The sequence below is a fragment of the Vicugna pacos genome, chromosome 23, assembly GCF_048564905.1.
Source record: "Vicugna pacos chromosome 23, VicPac4, whole genome shotgun sequence".
NCBI classification, from domain to species: domain Eukaryota; kingdom Metazoa; phylum Chordata; class Mammalia; order Artiodactyla; family Camelidae; genus Vicugna; species Vicugna pacos.
In genome coordinates this window covers 6,759,258-6,765,286 of record NC_133009.1, presented here as the reverse complement: position 1 = coordinate 6,765,286, position 6,029 = coordinate 6,759,258, and positions in this window count along the sequence as shown.

Genomic DNA, 6,029 nt, shown 5'->3' with positions numbered 1-6,029 from the left:
TTTTTTCTTAATAGGTGAAGAAATCTTGAAGACCAGAAATTGGATCTTATTGAATTTTGGTGTTCTTTTACTTTTTTCTTTTTCTTTTTTCTTTTTAAATTAATATTGTTCGGCTATGGAAGATGGATCTTGTTTTTTTTTTTTCCTTAATAATCCTTTGAATCTCAAGTTCATTTTTATATGAACTCTTTTTTTTTGTTGTTTTTTTGTTTTGAGGAGATAGCTAACCCTAGCTGTCTCCAGTTTGACAAAGGTTATTCAAATGGACTTAATCTCCCAGTAGTTGGGAGATGTTTTAAAACCACGTCCTGTGTTTGAATTGTGGCTGAGAGGTTTCCTTGGCAATGTGAGGAGGAAAGTTCTTTCTGCCTCATTATTATTAATTCATGGATTGAGTGTTGGTTCGACCTACAGGCGTAATAGATTGGAACTCAGTGAAGACACAGACTTTCCTGTTGAGAGCAACCAGCTAATGTAAGTGTGGAGATGGTTTTTTTCCTCATTAAAGGAGTCAACATTTTTGTAATTTAAAGCTTAATTTTTCTGGACCAGTAAGAGAAAGTTCTTGTCAAGATATTTTTTTCTTGTAATTGTTACAAGTTTTTGGTTTTTCGATGGAAATATCCCTTTTTCCCATTTTTTTGATAATTCATTCACACATAAAAGGTAAAAACAATATAGCCAAGGTGGAATCTCCCTGTAATTTCTGTCTCCTCAGAGAAAAACATGGTTAATAGTTTATCATGATACACAAAGCTCTGCCTCACCTCTTTTTAATGACTGCGTAGCATTCTTTTATATGGATGGATGTGCCGTAATTTAATATGTCCCTCGTTGATAGAGATTTGGACTTTTACCATAAAAACAAAAATAGCCACGTATCCAAAAACATCCCTGTACACACATACATGAGAACTATTTCTTTGAACCAGTTCTCAGATGGGAATTTGTAGAATTGTTACAATTCTCTTAAGAGATTGTACCAATTTGCTAAATTAATGAGGTCTTTTTGATTTTTAAAAGTTCTTGACCCATCCTTTTTAGTAAAGGTACTAATCTTTGGCTATGTTGTGGATAGATCTTTGGCTGTATGAATGTTTCTCATTTTATATAGTCACATTTATCAGTTTTAATATGGTTTTTAACTTTGGTATCCTGCTAAGGACAGGTTTTTTTCACCGTGAGCTTATAAAAAAAAAAATACCATGCCTTTTTTGCAGTATTTGAATGGTTGTATTTTATATTAAAAAATGTAATCTAGGGATTGTAATTATATGGCATGCCTCTCTCCTTCCCATGAAATGTAGTAGACATTGTCATATATTGCTTGCTTTTTTGCTCAGCATAGTTATGAATTGAGAATTTTTCTTATACAGTAAGCTGAAGCCTCTTTGCCATTCTTGCTTTTATTCCCCTGGAAACTTTTTGTATGAAGTAGAAGTTGTTTATTCAAATGGGTGGCTAATTTTTTGGATTAATTTCAAATGCCATCTTTTCCAGAAATCGCTTGAATTCTGTTGATCTTGTACTGATTCATTTGCCAATGTCATATTTAAATATTATATTTTACATCTATGTTAATACCAGGTTGAGCAAGGCCCTCTCATTCTTTTTAAAATTGTCTTTATTTTTCTCAGTTACTCCAGACGATTTTATAGTATGCCAAGTTCCAGTAATAAACTCTTGTTGAGATTTTGAATTGAATTGAATTGCATTCAGCGTATTTATATTATTTGGGGGAGAAGTAAACTTCTTTAAGCCTCTACTCAGTTATCTCTCAATTACCCAGGTCTTCTGTGCCTCAGTGGTTTCAGTTTTTAGTTTTGTTTTTAATTTGATTTGGATTTTATATACTTCTTCATTTCTTCCTGTATATTTTTATAGTTTTATTGTGAATGGGACTCTTATCATCTGAATGATTGTTGCTAGCATATAGGAAATTTACTGATTTTTTTGGTATCTTATTTTAAATTCTTTCAATTGATAGATTTTCTAGTTTGCAGGCACATAATCTGCAGATACTAAATTTTTTGCCTCATCCTTTCTAATCTTCATACTTTTTTTTTCATCATTGCATTTGCTGGACTCTGGAACAGTGTTGAATAATAGTGCAGACAGTGAGTGTTCGCCCTTCTTCTTTTCGCCTTGACTGAGCGTACCTCTGGTGTTAACACCATGCCGCACCGTGCCGACAGTTTCTGGTGACTTGTGCACCTGTGCCATTTTAACTTTTGAAGTCTTTTTTTTTTTTTAACCCTTTTTCCGTTTTTGAAATCTTAAGATTCCCTAAGGAGTTTTTGTTTTTAACCCCCCTTACTCTTATTAATGTAATGAATTTCCTAATTTTAAATGATTCTTATTCCTGGAATAAACCTTTTTTGATCATGTTTTGGTACTCTTTCAATATACTGTGGTTCAGTTTGCTTTAGTTAGGATTTATCAGCTGTATCATAAATCATACACCCCGAGCAGTTGTTTTAAAACTTAAAAAGCAGTGAAATAGTGTCTGACATGGTTTTATTCATTTTCTGCTACTGTTTATTTTTTCTAAGTTATTTTTCTCAAGTTTAGAATACTTCAGTAATTTTTTTAAGAATACATAGAGGACATTGATGGTATACCTTTTGAGACTTTTCCAAAAACAACTTCCTAGTCCTGAGATCACCTCCTTGAAATGTAGTTTGAAAGGCTAAATCTGAGGTCATAATTTTTCCTTTAAGTTCTAGATACTTTGTCTTTTGGCATTTAGAGATTCAGATAAGATGCCAAGTCTGATTTTTCTTTCCTTTGTCAAATCTGCTTTTTCCTACAAGTCTGTATAATTCTGTTTTTACCATTGGAATTCAGGAATTTCACCATATGTACAGTGTAGTAGAGATGTCTTTAGAGAAAATTTCTGCCTGGCACTTGATGAGCCCTTTTTAAAAGACAGTTTCATCCAGTTTAGGAAAATTTCTTGTACTGTTATTTTTTTATTATCTCTACCAATTCCATTCCTTACTTGCAGAATTTTCATTGTGTAGTAATTGAATCTTCTGGAATTATATTCCTTGTTAATATATATTTTTTCTTGTATTGACATCTTTTTGCATTCTGAGAAATGTCCTGACAGTGATAGCCTATAATTCAGTTACTGTGTTTTTCATCAGTGCTTATCACATCTGTTCCTTCTGTTGAAATCTCTTTTCCAGGTTTTTCTTTATCCTGAATACTTTTTGTTTTTCCTTTTATAGGGAGGAATATGCAGCTTAGTTTTACATATTTTGCCTGGGGTAATAATAATTGCTGTCAGTTTTTTATCTCTACATCTTTGGGGACCATTTTCTTGCATAGCAATTATGTCTTTTGTCCCCTCCTACTGAAAATTATGGATGTTTAATGTATAAAACCGGTATTTGAAGGAACTGTTTTGTCTGAACATTAGTAAGGTGATGCTCATCTACTCAGGATTCAATCTCCATGCCCTGCCTACCTCTGAGTGAGTTTTGCAGAACCTAATTTGAAAAAAACTGGAGGGAAAAAAAGTATTTTTTTGCTATTTTGTTGCTGTTTCATAAATTCCATTTTGTTGTTTGATTAGTAAGAGTCTTCCTGAAATCAGCAATAGTTTCATATATGTTCTTTGGGATGTTGATTTCAGGAATGACATTTTCCTCTAGCCTTTTTTTTTTATCCTTTGCACAGAACTCTTTTCTATTGTAAAACTTTTTCATTCTTTTCTGATTAATACTATTCCTTATTGCATTTGTGTCATTGTAATTATTTGAATGTTCCTTAGAGACTTGATCCCACTTGAGGTGATTTTTAAAATTACTTCTTGATGTACCCTGGAATGCAGAACGCACTCCCTGTGTTTGGGATCAGAGGAATCCTGGTGGTAGATCAGTGAGGTGCTGTTAAAGGGCCAGCCCTGTTCCACTCTGTAGTGGATCAGTGATGGTCAGGTCAATTAGGGCAGGCTTAAAAATCCTTTTTAATGTCTATCTTGCATTATATTGGAAAACTTAATGTTATTCTCAGCATAAAACAAAATAATAGCCACCTCTAATCCTACTGTCACGGCCCTAACTGCTGCTAACATTTTGATTTATGTTATTCTAGAGTTAATCCTGCTACTACATCCTCACCAGCATTTGGTAGTGTCAGGTTTTGGACTTTAGCCATTCTAAAAGGAATTTGCAGTTCCCTAGATGTTGAGGATCTTTCCATATGCTTGTTTGTCATTTGTGTATCTTTGTTGAGGTGTCTGTCTAGCTTTTTCCCCATTTTTAAAATTGGTTTGTTTTTCTTATTGTTACATTTTAAGTGTTCTTTGTATGTTTTGGGTACCAGTCCTTTTATCAGTTACGTATTTTGCAAAGATTTTTTCCCAGTCGATAATTTTACTGTTTCATTCTCTTAATGCTTTTGCAGAGTGGAAGTTTTTAGTTTTAATTAAGTCCAGCTTACCAATGTTTTCTTTTGTGGATTGTGCATTTGGTGTTAGGTCTAAAAAGTTATTGTCACACCCAAGGTCACCTGGATTTTCTCCTTTGTTATTTTGTAGGAGTTTTATAGTTCTGCTTTTATGATCCATTTTAACTTTTGTGTAAGGTCTCTGCCTAGATACACTTTTTTGCATGCAGGTATCCACTTCTTCCAGCATTGTTTATTGAAAAGTCTATCCTTTCTCCATTGAAATTACCTTTGCTCCTTTGTTGAAGATCAGTTAACTATATTTGTAATCTATGTTAGTTTCCTAGGGATTCAATAACAAACCACCACAAACTGAGTATCTTAAAGCAACGGAAGTTTATTACCTTACAGTTCTGGAGGCTAGAAGTCTGAAAAGATTCTGGCAGGGTCATGTTCTCTCTCTCTCTGAAACCTGTAGGGGATGATCCTTCTTTGCTTCAAGCTTCTGATGCTTGCTGGCAGTCCTTGATTCCCTGGCTGATACATGCATCAGTTTTTGAACATTTAGATTGCTAAGTGTTTTTTTCATTTTTGAAGAAGATGGTGATGAACTTCCTTATGCATTATTATCTTGCATGTTTGTTAAATCTTTATCACAGGATAAATTCTAGAAATGGAATCAAGAATTAAAAGGTGTACAAATTTTGAAGGTTTAGTGTATGTTTAGTTACATTAACTCTTACTTCTAACCTAGGTTTCTGACTTAAAGGCTGTTTTTTATCATGGCCTGCTATTCTTGGATTAGGACTTGTTGGTGGGAGATATGACTGAATTTGATTGAGTTGATTTCAAATTGCAGGTAGTGTTTCTGAAACTTGGTACAGGAGTTTGTAGAGACCCCTTCCAAATTCTGACTTGTGCTCTTGCCATGTGTTTTTACTTCTGTAGAAGCTTTCTTTCTTGAACCCTTGAGTGTGGGAACTCTTTAGTTTGGGGGCCAGGCTGTGGCAGGGACTGAGGGGAGGGAATGTTGGTCATTTTGAATTAGCACTATTTTATGGGTAGAGCTCCAAGAACTTCTTTTGCTCCCTGTTTGTAATTGGTCTGCAACTCTTTGGCCAGCTTCATTATGTTAGCTAGCTTTACAGAATTTTTAGGGGTAATTGTTTAGCCAGGTATTCTAGTGAGACAGTTTTTCTCACCTGCTTATAATTCTATATTTTTGAAATAACAAAAATGCTTGTGAAAATCTTGAAACTTTTGTTAGATTAACTTGGAACTTTGGTAGATTTAGCAAATATCTTGTGTGAAATAATATAAGTCCCATTGATCTAAAGTATAGATCATTTGCTGAGTTTGCAGTGCTTACCTAATTTATGCTAAAGCACCACAGAGTCTGAACGCAAAAGAAAGAAGCATGGCTATTCTTAACAAAGATTTTACATTGTAGATGAGAATGTACAACCTTCACATAAGAATAAAACATGAATCAGAGTGTTCATAAGGCTCTGTTATAAGCAAGTATATGTGAATACAAGTAAAATTTAGTTTTAACAATGTGTCATCGGTCAAGGTGATTTGAAGGAAGAACTTGGAAGAATTTACCTGAAATACTTTAATTCATTGTCTCCTCA